At 37.3% G+C, this 22,155-nt stretch overlaps 1 protein-coding gene across 8 annotated transcripts in view; it reads right to left on the bottom strand.

Moving 5' to 3' along the window:
• Positions 1 to 22,155, bottom strand: part of LOC129774882 (cyclin-Y) — a 63,189-nt gene that overhangs the window by 25,396 nt on the left and 15,638 nt on the right. The window contains exon 1 of one of the 8 annotated variants that reach the window (XM_055778924.1): positions 15,494 to 15,936. The exons of 6 other annotated variants lie outside the window; for them this stretch is intronic. The gene's annotated coding sequence lies outside the window, so the exon portion shown is untranslated. Of the gene's footprint in view, positions 1 to 11,576; positions 11,766 to 15,493; positions 15,937 to 22,155 lie in introns of those variants that run through there. One more of the 8 variants, XM_055778925.1, reaches the window with a different exon arrangement.

Here is a 22,155-nt window from a genome sequence, read left to right as displayed (position 1 = left end):
ATCCAGTAGGTTTTTCATGTTTATTTATCATAAGAACACCGCTCTGATGTGCGAGTAGTGTACGCGAGGCCTGGCGTACCACACCCCGGCCGAATGTACTCTCCAATGGACACAAATTTGGGAAGGCTCGTGGTTGCCGCAGCAGTTGTGGTTTCAGGTTTTTCCATATGCAATCAGCTGCATGTAGCTGAAATATTTGCAATGTTTACCTGTCATTCCACTATATAAATAAATGCATGTATGTGTATGTGAATGATGTACGGTTTTGTGTAGTGCGAGGACTCTTTCACATTGTTATCCGGTTATCCGTCCAAACCCAGCGGCGCTTTTTGAAACCGGTCCGGCAGAGACCGGATAATGTGTAATCGCCCTAAGGGTGCAAGAATGATTCTCGGCACGTGAACTGGTAGGATGCGTTGCATCAAACGAGAGGTACAAATTATTTGACTCTGTAACATTCTATTTTAGTTTTACTTTACACGGCGATAAGTATATGAGAAATATGCGTTTATGAAATATGCGTTTATTGAATAAAGCGTTTATTGAATAAAGCAAAAGGCAATACTGCGGAGAGAGGAAGCGAGAGAGAAAGACGACCATCCGCCAGGTATGGGCAAAATCGCATCGAAATTCGTTCAACAACACTCATTCACAGATAAAACTCACCCTTCTATTCTCCGTTTATGCCTCATTTTATTTGAGACAGAAAACATTCACCTATCATCTTAGCAAAGTTCATTCTCGAGTTAAACGGAAAAATACTGTCTCGATTCGGCTTTTCTATTCTCAGAGAATTTTGCATTCTCTCATTTGCCTCTCGGAATGACGTTAGATGGTGATAGAATCAAATTGGAAACTTTCGCTTGAGTCAGCGAGTGCCTCTGTAAAATCATTCGTTTTATCACTAGAGCAGCAATCATTGAGCCTCGATCGCGGCAGTAAAATATAGGTGGATAGTTGAAATCGAGTTGTTTCCTGTGCACTATTGCAATGGCTTTGTTTTTGTTTCTAGTATGGAATGATCTAAGCCAGGGGTTTTCAGATTTTTTTATGGCAGAGTACTTTTCATAGCAAAATTATTCGACGAAGCACCTGCATTTTTTTGATCAATAAAACAAATTCTATTTGCATTTACATTATCCAACTGGGCACAACTCTATCACGGTTACGTGTCGCAGTTACTCGACATCTGACCCGAAGGAAACAAGATAAATCACTATATGCCCAGTGAAATTAAATTAAATAATGGGTTTTCTCAATGTGGCTTTTCAAGCGGGAGCATTTGCTAGAACTTCGTGGAGCACAAATTTCTCGCGAAGCACCATTTAAAAACCCCTGATTTAAGCCAACGCAAAAGGCCATATTAACGCAAGTTTTTGATGTGCGGGAAAGTAGATTCATGTGCATTGCCGAATGCACAAATGCACTTGAATGCTGACAAGGAAGAGAGTACGAGAGAAAATAAAATCATACATACACGCAGATTGAGTCTATTTTAATTCACTCATTACTTTGTTTCATGCGATCCTTCCAAAGAAGTTTTCATGCATTGAACGTTGTTTTCCACTCTTTGTTTAGTTATGTTCACTCTAAGTCCCGAATGAAGATGATCGGAGAAAATGATTCATCGTGCAATCTCACGATTGCTTGCTGAATTCTCTTCGCCATGATTATTCCAAACAGATACAAGAGTGATTTATAATTACGTGTGGAGAAATGAGCGAATGAACTTTTCCAAACTTGCCATCCGCTCCTCTTTTCGGTGGACTCCTTTTTGGCTTTAGGGGGCATCCTCAACGAACCCGACGCACCAGTGCGCTTTATTTGCACAAACCGTTGTATTCCTTCGGTGTCTTGATTGCGGCCACTTTCATCTTGTTCACCGGTGGATGGTTGGCAGGCTTTTTTAGCTTCTTGTATACTGCCTTATTTGTGCTCCCGTGGCCGAGTGGTTAGCGTCATAACTAACATGCCGGGTGTTCGGGTTCGATTCCCGTTCTGGTCGGGGGAATTTTTTGTCTAAGAAATTTCCTCCGACTTGCACTGTGATCACGCGTATTCTAGAGCTTGCCACTCAGAATGCATTCAAGGCGTGTTATTTGGCATAGAAATCTCAACTAAGTACTAATAAAAATGACGCAAGTAATACTACGTTGAGACGGTGAAGTTCCTCTAGGAACGTTAGTGCCATTAAAGAAGAAGAAGATACTGCCTTATTCTGATCATTATAAATTCATGCGAGTAAAAGAAACCGCAGCTTGCATGTATCTGCTGCGACGGATTCTCCAGGTGCCTCGATGTTGCGTCCGTAATGGGGAACACAATTCTGTTCAGTACAAATGCAAGTGAGCAATAGCAATAACAGTTTGTATGTATCTGATACGACGGTCCCCCCAGGCGCTTTATTTAGTATGCGGATTCGAGAACTCATTCTGATCAGAAACAACTGCAAACGAGTTAAAGAAATAGCAGCTTGCATGTATCTGCGTATTCGTTGACAGATTCCGTTCAGCACTAATGTCCACTATGACGGTTTCTCCAGGTGCCCTGATTTAGCGCCTATCATCATCAATGAGTTTATTATGATTTCAATAACTAGCTTTCTAAGCATTTTTTGAGCTTTTGAAACAAATTTTTGGATCAGTAAGTAGCAAGCATATAACGCGTGAACATTTTATCTTTCGAATCAAGTGGTTACCATACCATTTCGTTCAGCTGGTTAGGATTAGGATTTTGAAAATCTTGTTGGTCCGGCATAACGCTTTCGTTTCGAAACTTTGCACTTACACCCCAGTATGGAAATGAAAGAATGGTTGTATGTCAAAACATGTCACATAATAACGGGCGAGAGGCAGGGATATTTATATCTAAAGACTAATCTTAGACAGATTCTTTAGGCTTTTTAAAACCAAGAATCTGTAGATACAGATTACAGATTTTAGGGATTTCATACAGAATTTACAGATTTTTAAAAATAAAATGTCAAATGGTAAAAATAATTGTCTTTTTCGAAATCTTATTTGTTAGTCATTCCTTGATGAACTTACGAGAAGTCGATCAACATTGCAATCGATTTGAACACATGAGGCAGTCAACCAGATTAGGAATTTTGACAATCCGAACATTGAAAACTATTCCTTTGGAGAAAATGGAAAATTCAAACTTTTCAATCATAATTGATGAGTCTACCGAGCTGAAAACCTTGAAAATTTTATCTATTGTCGTTGGTATTTTTGATCAAAATAAGTTTCATGTGAATGATACATTCTATGGATTAATCGACTCAACACGATTCAGCAAGTAGTGAAGCTCAAATCATTGAATATACTGAATTTATCTGCAACAAGCTTGCTCTCACTGGAATCCGCTGAACGCAGGCTACGGAGCTTCAACGAACTGAACTTGTTCTTTAATTTCCAAGTTATATACGAAACCAAACAGCGAAACGAATTTAACACCATTTGAACGACTCGTTGAGCAAATCTATTGTACTCAGATCAACTAGGAAACCAGAACTCTTTATCCCGCTCTTGGGATAATATATGCCCAGAACAATACATCAAATCTCAGGATTCGACTTTGAAAACTTCGAGCAGAATCTAAGGAACTTACAAAATCATCGTTAGAGTTGAAGCTGTTGAAACAGGCATTGAACGGGATAAGAGCAGACAAATAACCATTGAACAACAGAAAAAAAATGCATTTGAACAATTATCCTAAGCACATGGCTTCATGCCAATTTAATGTACCCTTTTCATTCGTTGACATTTATCCAGTTTTTGAATTTATGTTTAACTATGCCAAACAGTGATAATAAAGCTCAAATTATGGCTAAAAACTATACTTATAAATTCAATACAGATATCCATACAAATTTTCTGGAAAAGAACTAAGATAAAAAGATTTTTTTAGATCGAAAACGCAGATTTTATTATGGCAACCCTGGCGAGAGGTACAGATTGTCTTGAAATGAAATGTCATGCAAAAGTTTGAAATAGGGAATTTACTTTTCGCACTGATCGATCCCATCAAGTGGTACGCAATTTCTTGGCGAAGTTCGGTGGGCATGCAAGAAACTCAAAATACTCCATGGTAATCGGAGTTTTCCAATTGAGATAAGCGGAAAATATCAGTTACTTCGAACACATAGAAACCATTGATATAAATCTACCAGTTTTAAGTAAACATTTCTAGGAAGACAATCCTTTAAGTGCTGGTCAAAAGTTCTGAAGAGAAAGAGCTAAAAAGATGAAAGTCCGTTACCTTGAACCTTCTCATATTGAAAAATTTAGTTCGGTAAAATTCAATTGAATCGGTTATGGGATTATAGTATAAGTTTAAATTTCTTTAGTTTGTATTTTAATTTCAATCGTCTTCAAAGGTTCTTTTTTGGCTTATTACAAAAGGTGTCGAAAATAGACTCCAATCTGAATGACTGATGAATTTAACGATTACTGGCTTGATTTACGATATGTGTTGCTAAAAGTAATGCGATAAACCATGTTATAGAGAAATCAGTTCAAAACTACTTTCCGCATAAGTATAGCAAACATCATTCGATCTGTGGTCCACTGAAGCGTAAGCAAGCTCGACGGAAGTATATATAGATGAAATACCGACAGAAAAGCATCCAACAACCGGATAACTTATGAAATGAAGGTCGAACTTTGTTTGTAGACAGTATTTACAGTATCTAGCAATTTGCTTTTAAATATGAAGACGCCACTTGTAAATCGTCCAAACCATGTTCTTCCAATGGAAACAGAAAATCAAAACTTCCTCCAAATGGTGCTTATTTGCAACGTAATTCAACATATTCAACGCAGTAAAAGTTGATTTTGATGTGCAAAACTCAAAACTTGTAAACTTGTAAATGAGGGGCTCAGAATGCAAGGGGTGTAAGTGACTTGATCGATTTCTCTCCATCAACTTTTTATTTGGTTAATAACTCAACTGAAAAAACTTTCCAATTTAAGTTTGCTATAGAATCCGATAGATGAGGTTCCGACCTATTTTCCACATTGGTAAATACAGCTGGGAATGTATTTGCAGCTAAGTTATGACCCAAAGAGAGGGTCGATGTAAAGAAATCGATCAAATCACTTACACCCCTTTCATTCTAAGCCCCTCAAATAATATTTGGTTGACGGATGTCGACAGTTCACGATCAGTCGCCACCGTCGACTATTTATAGTACATTAAACCTTATAGTACCTTGAGGAACGAATTAAGTTGGACCCATTTCTAATTGGTAACTCGGCGAGAATAAGTAATTGCTTATTTGGAGGACCCTGCGCTATGTTAGGAATACATCAGGGGAATCATCTTGGTCCCTGATTTTCACGATTTACTTCAACGATGTAAATCTTGTATTAAAGGGACCTCGCTTTTCATTCGTTGACAATATGAAGCTCTTTCTATATGTTAATTCCTAATTCCTGCAGCAATAATATTATAATCTTCCAGAAACATATGACGCAGAATTCAATCAAATATTCCACGATTGTTTTCTCAAGAAAGGAAGATCCAATCCAAATTAGCTATCAACCTGACCATACCGTACTATTTCAGTGAATCGATGTTTAATACGTTCTACGGGTATTATGCCTAGCATATTGATTACGACGTTCGCTGTAATAATCCTCATCAGCTACGAATGTCTTATGTTCGAAAAAAATAGGAATTGATCAACTACAAAATTCTTACCGGCCACGGAATGATTAAAATAAATTCATTGAGTTCAGTTGAAACAAAACGCAAAGAATCACTCATAAGGCCGATTTCCAACGCAGTGCGCGCCATCAAAAATGGACCGCGCGAAACGCGAAGGGTCTCCTTGATGGCAAGTATTGACCGGCAAAACAAAACAGCAACAACATCAAACACGAAGGCATCACTCACGGGTATGTGAAGTGGAAATAAAATCGTGTTTTTGTTTTGATGTTTCTGCGTTCGCGCGTTTGTATTCAATTCACTTAGCGGCTGTGAAATTGAATTGATAACGGCCCGCGAAGTTTTTGGAGCCGCACGCTTTGCCAACACGATGGAAGCTACAAGTGTCAGAAGCGCTTTGCTAGTTCTCGGCTAAATATTAAGCGTTGAAGGCGATTACTTAATAGCTTTCAGAAGAATAATAAATAAAACGGCCAGAAAAGCGGAAATTGCAACTCAAGACAAACTGTCGTCGAGTGGTTTAAAATTTCATTCAATACACGAACGAGCTCCGAACGAGGGAACTAAAACATCACACAAATAATATTCCAAGGGTCGTTGGACCTGTTGCGTTATCTTTCGATAAAAAAAGAAATCACGTGAGATATCTATACAACCTGTTCTTGTCTCCCCCTGCAGACCATCATCGACCCAACCCTATCTATCAGTTGTACACAGTAGTCAGGTAGCCCATGTGTAAACAGCAATCCATTCGCTTTCGATATTACGCCATCAACCGGGTTTTGTTGCCTCTGTGAAACGACGGATGACATGGGCCATAAAAATCGTGAATTTATACCATTGCTCGAATTTCCGTCCACACCGCAACCATTCTGGTGCTGCGATTGAAACTATAGCAAGCCGTAACAGCGGTAATGGCATTCCATGAAACCGTAATACCTGACCTGTACTTGTATGCAATTCTTCTGTCCATCGGTTTTCGTGAACCCGACGAGCCCGCTGTGCTCCATGTAGTCACTGATAACACAAAAAAAAGAAAGCACCGAATGGTGGCAGTAATCAAAGTGTACGAGTCATTGCGGGGCAATGTGACATGAAATAGTACATTTGGGTTTGTTAAGCAATGAACGGTGAGGCGTGATAAATTTCTTTGGAATCTAGAAACTGATATGGAGTGATATACAATCGAATTCCATGTATTTATTCCGAACAAACTGTGGGTGGAAAATATAAAGCGATTCAATGAAAAAAGTATCTACCGACAGAAAATTGCTGTGAATTTGCTCAAATCTTAAATTTTTCCTTATTGAATAATTGTAGACCCTTTTTTATTTTACCCTTAGTGTTCGTTCCCTTCTGAATAAGGGTGGTCTGAAAATTGATTTTTTTTTGTCAAACATATGGTAGAGTGGTTTAGAACCGACCCTCTTGTAAAGGACATTAAGTACTGAAAGCGGGGGCAAATTGATCACTAATTTCAGAAAAATGTGAATATTTCCGATTTTTTTTGTTAGATTTATACTCAATTATTTTTAAAATCAGTACTGGCGCTAAGGCAACAAAATGTTATGAAATGTTTTGTTCAAACAAATCCTTAAGCGTTAATTTGGAAAATTTTCAGCAAAAAACTGCAAAATATAACTTCGGGGTGGAATTGATCAATCTATGTTTTACAGGATTTCCTAGTATCATAAGCACAAAAATGTATAGGAAATCAATTATTTCTTCACCTACGGCCATTTTAATGAAAATTCAATGGTTTGAAGATACAAAAAACCTAATTTAACCCATCTAAAGGTGTGACCATGCATTTCCATAACACGATTTAAACACTGATCAGCAGGTCATCCGGAGATCATTCAAGTTATCCTAATGTAGTCAAAAACACTTGAAATGGTCACCATTGAGCTAGTTTTGACAAACCAAGACGTTCGGTATGTAGCATGAAGGGATTCGATTATGGCCATTCGTGGTGCTTTTTTGTAGAATAGTAAAATTTCACTTGTTTTAATAGTAATTATATGTTTTGATTACTTATTATACTCGTCAAGTATCGGCTAGAAGTGAATTAATATGCTTGGCGTCTATAAATATTGCTCTGACGTGTTGAAAATGTGTTTCTTTAGTTAAAAGTTTAGTAAAAAAAGGTTAAAAATGGAAACAAAAATAATATTCATAAAAATGTTAATTTTCATGCAATTTAATAAGTGATTCATTGAGAGTCAGTGACAAAAAAAACGTTCAGATGATTATTGAACATGTCAGATTAAAAAAGTTTAAAATGAAATTGCATAATACCTCTCAAAATTTATGTTTTTCCAGTAACACGTTTGATCAATTTCACCCCGGTGATCAATTTGCCCCCTGATGACGGTTCTTAAAATATGTTTTTTCCAAAGAGATGTTCATACATTTAGAGAGAGAGAGAGAGAGAGAGGAAGAAAAAGAGAAAGAGAGAGAGAGAGAGAGAGAGAGGAAGAAAGAGAGAGAGAAAGAAAAAGAAAGAAATAGAGAGATAGAAAGAAAGAGAGAAATAGAGAGATAGAAAGAAAGAGAGAGGAAGAGAGTGAGAGATTTTTTGTCAAATTACACAACGAATGGGTATCTTCACGGAAATGAATTCAAACGTAGCGTCACATATTATTCCGTGTTGTTAAAATATTGCACCACATACAATTTCATACATCAACTTAATTTATCGACATAAAATAACCCTATTTAACGATAACACTAGGGGGTCTTTGTAACCACATTGATTACGCGTTTACTTACTAAGCGATCGAAAGTGAGATCAAAACTCAGGGACCTGAAAGCATCTTTGCGTTGTTATAGAATAACATCATCATGCAAGCTCTGCTTGCAACGAGAAAAACATCGGGTTGTTGTGCTATTAATAACACAACAATGATCATATCAACTGTCTCCGCTATCCGGTCTACTGAAAAATGAAATAAGGAATACTCTTACTATCATATGTAATGGAACAGGAGGAATACTCTTACGGATAAAAATGGATACTGTGTAATTTACAATTTATAGAAACCATAAACATGTAACATGTACACGATTTTAAACCCGGCCTTGTTACAGCAAAAATACTAATGAGTCTAAATGAATAAACAAAAGCGAAAAAAACAATAACACTATTAGACGTGTATTGTTGACATTCTGTAGAACTTGACAGATTCCTTGGTGTAGTTCTAACTATTAACACATTGCAGACAGCTCACGAGATTTCTCGTGTTTCGCGTTCCGTATGTTACGGATGGATTATGAAATAACCCGTGTTTTCTACACTTGAAGGTTAAATTCTTGGTTTGCCTAGAATCTAACAAGGCCTATCGATGACTCGCATTCGTCTCATCCACATCGAAGCAAACGATCTCATTCGTGGAATTTGAACAAATGAAGCGTTCAAGTTTGCCCTAAAACGTGCGGTCCATAAAGTGTTAAAGCGGTCCTTAAAGTGTCAGAAAAATTAAATTTAAAAAACAAATTGAAAAAAAGAAAAATTTATAAAAAAATGTTTTGCAATAGATTTCTAGAGAGTACCCAAATCGATTGGTAAAATAATCTCGTGAATCCATCATGAAATGTCTGAGCAATAGTCGCTTAAAGCTGTAAGATTTTTCGTGACGCGATCGAGCAGGAACATCAATTCAGATTGAGATACGAGGAGTACGGCGAAATTAATAATGAAGGGGGTTGCGGTCAAAATTTAGTCGGGTGAAGATAATTTCTTTCAATAGTGTTCAAACATGAACACTCCTCATTTCGTTTTCCTCATCGTCAAGTACTTTGAGTCCGCCGGATACGTCCGTTCCGGTATCTATAATATTCTTACACTACTGGAGATGAACGAGAGCCTTGAACGGAAGCCTGGTTCCTGTTGTCCAACGATGCTACGCGATCGTAAAGTACAGCTAAAGCTGAAGCAAAAGGCGAAACGAAAGATGGCCACATCGTTCCAGGTTTTGGGCCTAGCGGAGATAGACATCCTCACGCGAAAAGGTAAGTCAAGACCGGCCGTGTCAGAACAGCAAACTGTGACCCAAAAATAAAATCTGAAACTCATGGAGAATGTATTTTTTTCCGGCGAAGCGTCACGCGTTGAATACGTCTCGTCATGGAAATATCATCCGGACGAGGATGTGGTGTTTTGGCCAGACCCGGCCTCCGACCATTACCCGAAGAAGTCGCTCGAGGAGATGAACCGCTTGAAGATAGATGTTGTTCCGAAGTCCGTCAACCTTTTGAAGCTTTCCGTCTCATCGAGAATTCCGCGGCAAACCTAAAGCGGAGAGTCTACTCCAACAAGTTTGTGGCGAAAACGGAGAGGAACTAATAAATCAAGCTAAGAAAGAACTGAAAAATATGCCAACAAGTATGTTTTCGAATGTTCCAGCCAACTGTTGAAGGCCGCCCGGCAGGATGTCGAAATATTTTTGTAACAGGGTCAATGAAACTATGTTTCATGGAAAATTTTTTCCATTAAATTATCTTCTGTAGTTTTTATCAGTGCTGAAAATATTCACGTTCACGATATTCAAATTCGTTCTTCTGCCTTCCTTGTATTGATAACCTACTGCTCAAGCGAGAGTCGATAAAAATGAAACAGCACTATCAATGAACCCCAGTGGAATGAACATCAACATCAGTTTGCCATGAAGTTCATCTTTCATTTGCATCTTTCTTTTCTTTCTTATTCGTAATGTCGAAAATGAAGATCATTGCGTGTTAGTGAAAATCAGAGCATAAAATTCAACGTCACCAATTGAGAGTGAAATCGATTAATGGTAAAGGATGGCAATTCATCACACAAAATTCTTTTTTTTGGCGCCTTGGGAAATGGAATGTATAAAATAACTCTTGCTACGTTTTATGAATCTACTCACGATTGCCCGGAAATGGCATACACCACCATTCATATGTGCAATAGGTGACACGTTTTCAATAAAAATTCACTGCAAGCGATGAAGATCAACTTAACGTTCGTGATAATCACCTGAAATTATTGACAGTAATGAAAGTGCCTGAATGCAGGCTTTTCGAAATTCGTTCATACTGTTTGCGATCAATATACCAGACAAAGTTCACGTGTCTCGACTCTTGTTCGCATTTCACACTTGCTCACCTTATGAATCGAGAATTTCTCGGGCAGTTTAATGGTACCGTATTCATAGAATCTCTCACCTTTGTTTGTGACAAACTTGTCAAAATACTGTTCGAATTCGTTCAATTTTTATATTGATTATGCACCCAAACTAGCGTTGGCAGAAAACATTTCATCTTCGGCAGAAAAACAATGCTTTTTCTTGTGCTGAAGGGTGAAATGAACAAATAAAAGCACATTTTTTGAAGGTTTAAAACCAAATGTTTGTATGTATGGAAGCAGACATCTCTTTCTCTCAGAACAAACGTCAGCTAAGGATTGTATTCAAAAAAAAAGGTCCAAACGATGTCTACGAAAATTGAACCAAAGCAGGCTAAAATGCACTGGTGCTGTTGCATGATATATACATCTCGTCATAAAATGAAGTTGGAAAGTGTTTTCTAAGAGTAAAAAGGAGAGCATAAACGTGAATCTATATCATTTTCGGTCTGGGTCGTGTATGTGGCAAAATGTTCGAAAAGCTTTAATGCGTGCTTATTTGCAATGTGTCTATTGTTTCACTCGCTCATATTGCCCTTATATGTTATTGCTATAATTCTCTCCATGTTCGAAACACATTCACAAGTACAGAACTGAAACCATTTCATTGTGGTTTTAGTTAACTGCCAAGAAAACGGGTGTAAATGTTCATTCAATTTTCACTGACTTTTCATCAGAACGCCAAAATGGCGAAGCCCGTGAAATATGACAGAAATGTGAAGTTGAAATATAGCTGAAAGCTGTATCTTACCTGTGATTGCAGCACATAAGACGTGATTCGAAGATAAATATAATTTTTTTTATTCACTGGGGTCAAAGGGTTCACTTGTCCGGGAAAAAAATTCACATGAAAAGATTCTAGATTGAACACAGGTTGATCGAGTTCTTGTCATGCATTCGGAATATGAGTCAAATTGTAACAAATACACGAACCAATAAAATCATAACCTTGTACACAGCCACTCGATGTTATAAAAACTGAATTTTCACAAGTCCTATGATAATGAAATTTGAGTTCTTACTTTTCACCATTTAAGCTACGGCAAAAACGGAGAAGAAATCACAACGATTCACTTGGTTTCTGGTGAATAACTAGCGTAATGCACAGTGCACTGACCAATGCGATGCATTTGGTTCTTCTCTTCCGAACAACTGGGTGCAACGACAACAAGTGCTCTTCGTACTGATGAAATTGCAACGAAGAACATGGTGAATATAAACCCAAAGTTTATCCTGTTACGAACCACTTTGTTGTGGTAGAAATATTTGAGCAATTGGAGAATGACAACCACTCAAAACAGTAAATGGCGTCGTATTGTGGAAAACCCCATATACTAAAGAATTAAATAGTTTGAACCGGATGGAAACTTTCCGAATGGTCGAACACCAAAAACACACGTAAGGACATTCAAGCCGAGAGTGGGAGGCGGTTCAAGACATCCATCGCTTTCTACAACCAGTGAAGCGTGAGTTTACGAAAGTGAAGTAAAACTACTATACCACAAACAATACCTTTACCATTGCATTTAAATTATTAGATTATTTTATTATAAAAAAATCATTGCTCCTTGAAATAATGTATATTGGATGAAACGAATTAGCGTTGCGAACACACCTGTGTTCACGGATATGCAATATTTGATGCATGGTTAACCATCAATGATATCTACACGAAGCAGATATTTTTGGTATCATTAATGTGGGATTATATTGATTAACACAGAGTTAAACTCTTGTCCCGGTACTGATATGTCCTCTATCTATTCGTAACATCCGAATATTATTTTGCTGAACCCGATGTAATGTGACAAAGCTCCGCTCTTCCATTTGATATTTGACACGCACTTCATTCGACTGTGCTTGCTTGGAGAATGATTTAGTTGAGAATGGTGAGGGAAAATCATCGAACATTGTGATTAGATATGTCAGGCGTTGATTGATTGTCCCGAAAATTATCCGCCGACAGTCGTATCGCGGACTAACATTTTTTTCACACGTTTCCGTGATTTCCTTCGCCACCTGTCACGGCAACGCTGGATAGTAACTTAGCACGAACTTCTTCTAGCCAGAGTTCACCAACCGCAAAATTGTCAACCTGAATAAAGATCAAAACAAATTATCCTACTACGTACTGAATCCGCAAACGAAACCCAATCGGTGGAGCTGTAGCGTCAATGGAAACGACACACTCCCGATTACATCGAACCGCGCGCATTCTCTCCATTCCGAAAGGCTACGCTAACTGTTTGTTTGAGGAGAACACAGTGAGGTCGGCATTGTATGCAAATTGCACCGAGAACACCGATTCCGTGCGGTAGCTGAACTTTTTTTAATTACTCGCGCAAATACCACATCAGCAAATACGGTTGGTTTGCGGTACGAGAAACAGACGAGAAGTATGATTCGAGTGGTCATTTAATTATACAGTTTTTACTTATTTGCTAATGTGGGCCTAACTCGGTACCACTTATTCCAAAGGACTGTGGTGCGCTACTGCTACAGAAGCTGATGGTTTTGAGTTGTATAGAGGATAAAGATTATCTCAACGCTGAGTGTATCAATATCTCTTTTCGTTGGAAATCAAATTTTTAATGATTACAAGGTTGGAAGATCTCTGCCTAGCTCATTAGATTATTAAATACTTGATTTCCACCCGTAAATGTTAATTGATAATATAAACAGTTATGTTAGTCATTAATAATATATTTGAAACATTTTCTCAGTTCTTACATTTCACGACAACATTCAGTCAGCACAATGATTTGCGTAAACCGCAAATATTCACAATTGTACCTAAATTTTGCGTTTAGTAGGATTCGGCTGATTACTTGGGTTTCACTCGACGTATCATTTTTTTTTTGGGGCAGCTTAGGAGTATGAAAATGGGCTGACTTTGTCTCAACCGTGGATTGCCGCCAGCACTGTAGCGTTGTGCATTATGATCAGGGTAAACGTATAGTGGAAAGGTACCATAATCGCTACCAGAATATCTACCTGTTTCTACAGTTGAGTGCTATACGCAGATAATGATATTGAATTTGTTTCAAAATTAGAAGGTAACTAATTCTCTCCAACAATTCCCTAATACAGCGGAGTACAGCAATCGGATGAGAACTACGATATTTTTGCATAAAATATCTTGCTGCTTATTTACTAATACTAATACGTGGACCTTTTTACCATACCAAGGTAACTGGATATGTACAATGATTCACCACAGCGAATCCGTTTTTGACAGCTTGTAGGAGTGTAGCAACTTTAGCACTCATAGCCATGGAAAAAATTTACACGTTTCGAAATGAAAATTTGTAATCGAAATTATATTTTCTGTATCTAACAAATATAGTTATTCAGCCATTCCATGCCAAACCGATATCGTCAAAAGTGGTAATTTTGTTCTTGATCACAAAACATTAAACCCGTGTGTGTTTTTTATTTTTTGTTAGTTTCCATTTTAGGGTGGTCCGAAAAATATTTTTTTTCCACTTTTTCCCGAAAATGACAAAAAAAATATAACGTTTGAACTACTAAACCGATTTAGATGATCGACATATCAAATTGGAGCTAATGAGCTAGCCTTTTGTTAAAAAATATTGAACTTGCAAAAAAAAAAATAATTTTATATTTGTAATCTTTGGTTGAAGATGAAAACAGGCTTTGTACTAGATGGCGCTATATTTTTTTATATTTTTCTTGGAAGCTGAGGATTTTTCTACATAATATATCACAATATCAGAGATGCTATTTTTTCGTTTTTGAGGTATGATTTTTATTTTATTATTTTATATGAGCTATTATTTAGCAAATTTAACATGTTCTAAGTCTTCGTTCAATATTCCTATGTGACTAGACTAGACCTATGCGACTAGAATTCAATCTAAACGCAAGTGCGATATTTTATTAAAAAAAAAGGCTAGCTTATTGGTTTCAATTCAATATGCCAATCATCTAAATCGGTTCAGTAGTTCAATTACGAAAATTAAATCCATTGTTTTGGATAGGCTTGATATTTTTTAATTAAGGATAGTTCATTGGCTTCAATTTGATATGTTGATCATCTAAATCGGTTCGGTAGTTCAAAAGTTATGAATTTTTGAAAAAAGTCATTTTCGGGAAAAAGTGGAAAAAAAATATTTTTCGGACCACCTCAAAATGGAAATGGGTACCCTAACGCAAAAATGAAAAAATACGGGTCTAATATTTTGTGACAAAGAACGAAACTACTACTTCTCATAGAAATATGAGAACCATTGTATCGGTTTGACATGGAATGGCTGAATTGATAGTTTGAAGAGATTTCAAAAATTTGATTTGTCCTTACAATGTCTTTAGGAAATGGTTAACAAATGATTAGAATAGCAAGTTTTGAGAATTGTAAAAAAACATTGGCAATTATTTTCAATGATCTTTTGACGATTTGAAACTGCCTTTTGCCTAGTTATTTTAGCCCCTTAGCGTACGATTTAATTTTCAAAGTGAAACTAAGGCCTGTTTGGCCCTAGCAGTCCGCATGGACTCTCTTATAACCTTCCAGGGTCGTCTATGGTGTTGCCAGGTTATGAAAAGGGAAAACACCACGTTCTTAGGTTTCCTAACAAGATGGACTTTTTATTAAAAATTCTTTCCTGTCCTATTTCCCTAGCTCCTCACTCTGTACAGGGTACTCACAAGTGTCGTGTGTTAGTGTCAGGGCCCGCCGTTGATCCTTCCTTGTTTGCCCGCGTTGGCTCGGCTATCCGGTGGAGATCTAGATTCGCTTCGTCAATGAGTTGTCTTCAGGGGTTCTCTTCCTCGAGATTTCAGCTCTGGTTCTCGACTCGATCGATGATCCACCACGTCTTACCAGGAACAAACATCTGATGAATTTCGATTTCGATGAATCTCAGTATGAAACCGCCACACAACTTCGTGTTGATTAGTGGGACGGCTCACGACTCCCAATTAGTGAGGAAAATCTTGAGGTAAATTTATTCCACGAAAACAACTTTTTGTATATGGATTCGTTTGGAACACGTCTGGTCTTTGTGCGGTCGCTCCAGTAAGTCCCGAATCGACCCCACCGGAACTGTCTCGACCCACCAAAATCTCCTCGTTCGGGTTCCTTTTACCACCTTCAGCCGTGCCAACCTGTGCGATATTTTTAATGTGTCGTGTAATGTTGATTGTGCTGTTTACAAACCTTGATTCGTGTTGTGTATGACAATGTGCCGTCCTTTTAACCGTGGATATATCTATATATATATATATATATATATATATATATATATATATATATATATATATATATAATATATATATATATATATATATATATATATATATATATATATAATTTTTATTAGGTTTTTATTTATTGGAATAATAAAGATATTTTTTAAATTTTATGCGAAGGACCCTATCTAGCTGTTTTTGAATTTTCCTGTAATGTTTTCTCTTTTTTTAACAATAATTTTTTAATATATACCGTGGGTGGAGTGAATCTCAAACCAACAACGAAAACCCAACAGGTGACTTGTCACAAAAGGAGCGGACCAAATGCAACATTCCGATGGGTCACACATCGAGTGATTTCACTATTCTGCTGAGCGTCTTAGCGCCTTGTGATATGCAAGCGCACCACGAGAGAGACTCGATGTTATACGTTTTGGCACAATCATTTTACATCGAGTGAGATTCGATGTTGTACGCGATTATGGCGCAAAAAAGGTTTTTTGTTTGTGTCTGGCGATTTAAGGAGGTTCTATTACGACAATCACAAACCCAATGAATTCAGCTGTTGAATCGGACTAATAAAGTCACTGCTGATGTCTGCAAAAGTAAATTGAACAAATTGAATAATCAGCCATAGTGATTTTAAAAGCGAAAATGTTGTGGCTTCTATTCTTTAGCATATCCTAAGATCCCCAATAACAACTACTCGCAAGCAAGGCAGTGGAAGATCAGCCAAAATTAGTGGCGGAAAAGGACTTCGTTCTCCTTCTCGTGCTTCCAACAGCAAGGGTTCACTGAACCAGCGGGATGCCGCAAAAAAGTTCAACTGTTCTTACAGTACATCTGCAAAACATTGAAAAAAGTCAGAATAATGTTCCGAATGAAGACAAATGTCCCCGAATACACTGAGAAACCGATTTCGACGCTGAATTCCCAATGCCGCTGGTCGATAAAATATTATATCGAAAAATGTTTTGTTTTGGACGGCGCAAATTACTTCCCCCTTTGAAAACCCACATTCCCAGAAACGATCGATACTTTTCCTTGGATAGCTTTACTGCATCTCCGAAATATAAGTTTGAACAGAAAGTGATGTTGTACATTGCCATTGCCAAACAAAAAAACATTCATCGATACTTATTTTATTCCACTTGTACCCGAAAACCTCAGTGTGCTTCAAACTAAGGAAACCCGACTGTTGGCTCGTGGTGAGCACTAGCAGCTCAACCCGATTAAACTATCAGACGATAAAAAAATCTTTAGTCTGCAATGCATTGTGATGAATGGCCCCATTTTTCTTGCTGTAAATTTGTAAAGGAACCAAATATCGAACAATCCTTTTGACACAACATTTGTAATAACACACAAAATAAAATTTTCGATTTTTTCGATTTTCCAGATCCCCTTTAACACTTTCGTCGCCCAGAGCGATTCGGTCAAGTTTCTTGTGGGGCTCAAGTTCAACTGTCGGTGCGCTAGAGTAAATAAAATAATAACATAAATAAATAAGCAGGTAACGATAATAATGAATTCGGGTTCGATTCAGGACTACTTTTCTGTTAAATCCAAATGAAATCAACCGACTACTGATTAGAAAACTTATAAGAATAATTTTTCAGCCAATTGTACAGTGTTGCCAATGATAATAAAAAATAAAATTCAACCGAATGTACTTGCTCTATATACTACATTCGATGACGATGAATAACTACAATTTTATTAGAGAATTTGGAGTATTCTGTTCAATCGATTGCGAAGATTCTGTGAATATATCATACCAAGAACATATGTCACTTTTGTGGGAAAATATCGTCATAAACTACATCACATTTGGCAACTCCGACTTTCTACGTGATTCGTTTTCGTTGTTTTTTGCGCTTGGTAGATAAAAAGCTAAAAGAAGAGGCAAGCTGCAGGTTTTTTTTATGAGAATGAGAATAATAATTGCGCAACTCGGATTGGCCCCTGTTTATTCCAAGAAGTTTTCTCTTAGACGCCATGTGTTTTTTTATTGGTTTTTGAGTTACAATTTTTTGAAAGAAGGGTTAATCATTTTGATTACGCCCTTTTGAAAAGTCAGTCATAATTTAAATTGGTCATATAATAATGAAAATTTTAATTTTTGGTAGTTTCTATCATTTGTACCAAGTTTCAAAAAAACGTAGAAGGTCGAGTCAGCAGCCGAATGATTTGGGGTGGAATTGCTCTATACGGGAGCTGTATAAATAGAAGCAATTGGTCATTTTGAAATTGGATTTTTCATGATCTAATGGCACTAGTCAGGTATTTTCATTTGATGTCCATATTGATGGGGTTTTGAAATAAAAACATATATCGACATTTTGAATTAGCATTTTCATAAATAACTGTGTTCTACTAGTCAAGCTCTTTCATTTCATACCCATATTGATGGGGTTTTGATAAAATATGTAGTCCGCCATTTTGTAGCAGCCGCCATCTTGGATTTTTAAGATCATGGAATACGCAGTTTTATAACGACAGCAGCGATAAAGGCGTGTTCCAAATTTCAGACCAATCGGTCAACAGGAAGGAGGTTAAATTTCTATTCATGTGGGATAACCCTACAGATAAACATACAAACATACTTACAATAGGAAATGCTGAATAAAACCGTTTGAAAGTTTAGTATAAAAACTATATTTTAATGTTTTTGATTTTTCTACATATCCCATATTTACATTCAAGTGCCTATTCTATCAAATTCTATTCTATTCAAATTCAACGAGGAAAGTGTCACCCACATCAGGGTGACGGGGACTCCCAGGAAATACACCCGTCACCCAGATCTGGGTGACGTGGCGATCAAAGTGTTAATAAGATGGTGCTGAGAAGAGATTGTAGTCAGATTTGATGGCATCAAGATATTCAAAACTCTATGAAGATTTGGACTAAAGGGCTAGAGATTAAAATTTCAAGAATCGTGTACACTTCTAGAATAGATTTAAACACCATATTTGATTGACTGTATAAAATCCCACATGGTAGATTGACCGAAGTTTTCTCAGTAAAAAATATGACAGGATAAGATCGTATTCAGATTTGATGGCCTCTAGATATCCAAAATCCAATGAAGACTTCTGGTTTGTATATAAATTCGAAACTAGACAGGGTCTAGCTTGCAACAGAACAGGTCACAGTGTTCACGAACATAACATGCAATCCTCTTTAATGTATGCTACATGCTCTTGGATTTTCCAAATTAATCTGAAATTTAGATCGAAGCATCTAAAAAATTATTGATAGAATACCCTCAGCAATGGAGCATACACCAATAGATTTATAGAGTTCATGGAATATTACATTTTTTTAAGAAATTTGAGCTATGTTATGAAGAATTTCGCAGGACGATTTGGGTTTACGGACTTACAAAAATCAACTCGTGCAATAATTGAAGCCGCTCGACAAGCGGGCATGCCCTTCATTCAGTGAATGGGCTCAAAACGGAGTTGTTTTCGACTTCGAATTTCACAACCAAATTTTGTTCAGCGTTGAAACTCATTATTGGTTGAATTGATACGTCAATACGGGTTCCGAAGATTTGCCCACTCGCATTCCCGCATTTCCCTAAGAACCAAACAAATCAGTGGACCTGATGTTTCACATCAAATGCCAAATAAATCGATCTGATCTCATTTTATGTGTTTATTGTTTGCATGTTGAATTAATGTGACTGATAGTTACTATGCTCTGAGGGAGCATGAAGAAGGAATGTGAGCTGAGAGAGAGATGTAATATTGCTCAGTTTCTTTACGCGGTACCCGTGAAAATTGAAAAATCCACGTAAAAAAAGCGTTAATTGGAAAATTTGCCCAAAAACACCTCGTAAAAAAACCTGGGTGTATAACATGATTTTGTGGAAGTCCAGAATTCATTACTTACATGAAAGACATGAAATACATGAAATTCTATAGGAACGCTACTTTTTCAAGTTCTGATATTTTTAATAGTTGAGATTATCATCGTAAGCGCCTAAGTGTCCGGATTTCGATGCATTACAATGCTGTCCATGTTTGTATAGGAGACAAAAACGACAAAATGAACAAAATCGACTTTTTCGCCGTTATGCATTCAAAGCAATGTAATACGTTTGCAAACATACATTTTTTGTTCGAAAACAATTGAACATTTCTTTGCATTTTTTTGTTTCCGAAAAATCACTGTTTGTCCGCATAACAGACGTAGTTCCATACGGCTTTCATGCATCGTTCGAAAATCTGCAATTACCAGTATTATGTGCTATAAGCTAAATCTACATTTGGATCACATTCGTTGTAGAGTCCAAACATACCTTTCATGATACTATCTTATCACTAAGCGTTTCCTTATAGATGAATATAAGAAACTATTGAAACGTTGCTTATATAGTTACTATTCTCTGTTCACTGAACTGCGATGAACGTAGAGAAGCAATTTGGTTTTTTATGTTGTAACTACTTATATTTCTGCATTTGAATTTTATTTTCAAGTAGATAATAAAACAATCAATCAGTAATAACACATATATATATATATATATATATATATATATATATATATATATATATATATATATATATAACCAAATTTGGCATGTGGAGGTTTTAGGATGCAATAAATGTTTCTATGGTGGTTCGACACTCCTCCCCCTCTCTTGGGGTGGGCTGTTATACAGGGTTTTCCTACTTTAAATTCCGAAAGTAAATTGAAAAAGACGGGTGGGTAATGTCGGGGACATAACCGGAGTGACGTAGGACTATACAAAGGGGACAGCTTTTATACTCTAGCAGTACACACTCACAGGATAGAGACAAATCGGCAGACTCAGCCAAAGGGGCGGGTCCAACGAGACGAACGAATGAGCGTTAAAAGGGAGCGATGGCAAAAAAATACATTCATTACGATTTGTTCGCTCGTTGGATTCACATACAGACTAAAAAGGGTCCTTTTCAGGATCACAAAAAGTCTAAAGAGTTTATTGTTTTGTTATCACTCGATATCCCCATCTTGTTCGGCTAAACCTTCCTGTTTAGCGATTTGTTGTCACTCGCCACAGCTTTCACAGTTGGAAAATTTCTTCCCATCCAGCTTGTGACATATTTTACAGTAAATTACATTCAATGGCACGTCGCATTACCACCACTCAGTGCCGGATTGGAGGTAATTTTAACCTGTAATTGAACATTTGCGATGACAGTGGTACAGTGTCGACTTTCAATGTGGGGTCATAATTTGGATCTCTATGTTTACAAAAATGTCCAACTAAATAAGTCGCATTACATGTCCGTCCAATTAGCTGAATGTCGAACTAATTGTAGATTACTGTACTTTAAATCTGGAAACAATTTAAGAATTGGTGAAAATTGAATAATCAGGAAAGTCCGCAACTATCAATAAGCTCAGAACAACTGCCAAATTCACATACTCATCAGATCCTGGCAAACAAATTATGAAAACATCAATTTGTGTTTTATTATTATTTTGGATAATGTTTTAGAAAGCATTGAACTTTATTTCCTAAACTCTTTTTTGGAAGGTTTAATGGCCCTGAAAAGCGCCTTGTTTTATGGAATGGTTCCAATTTAGAAAACTTAGTACTCGTGGTTTTGAAAAAAACCATTTCGAACGCCTTCGAAGCCGCCTTGTTCTGGATTTGCCACCAAAGCAGTTTGTATAAAGAACAAACTTTTTTCTTCTGCTACCTGATGCCGTTTTGCGATTGCGTTTGCCACTCGCCACTCGCTGCAACTGCCTGTTGTCTTGATGTCCACCGAACCGAATGTGTTCTGTTCCGAATGCAGGTTTTCTTATCGTCGCGAGCAGCTTTGCCAGCTAACTCGATCACTTCGGTGGCCGAAGCTATATAACGCCGGCTAGGTGGACTGGTGCACCTAGTTACCTAGCTACCCTTGCGGGGAACTCCAGATCAACACGAGCGGGAACTCCAGATCAAGGTTCGAGCGGGATTTTGCCTTTCCCTTCACTTTTCCTCCGTTGCCATATCCAACCATGGCTGCTTGTGTTGGTTTGTTGATGTGAGGTGATGCGAAACGATGTGGTTTACGGTTCGGATGAGAATGATCGTTACGGCAGCGGAGAGGGGATTTTTAAGCTGACTGGCT

This window comes from Toxorhynchites rutilus, chromosome 3, assembly GCF_029784135.1.
Source record: "Toxorhynchites rutilus septentrionalis strain SRP chromosome 3, ASM2978413v1, whole genome shotgun sequence".
Lineage (NCBI taxonomy): Eukaryota > Metazoa > Arthropoda > Insecta > Diptera > Culicidae > Toxorhynchites > Toxorhynchites rutilus.
The sequence above is the reverse complement of the archived record's forward strand: the minus strand, read 5'-3'. Positions and strand labels throughout refer to the sequence as shown.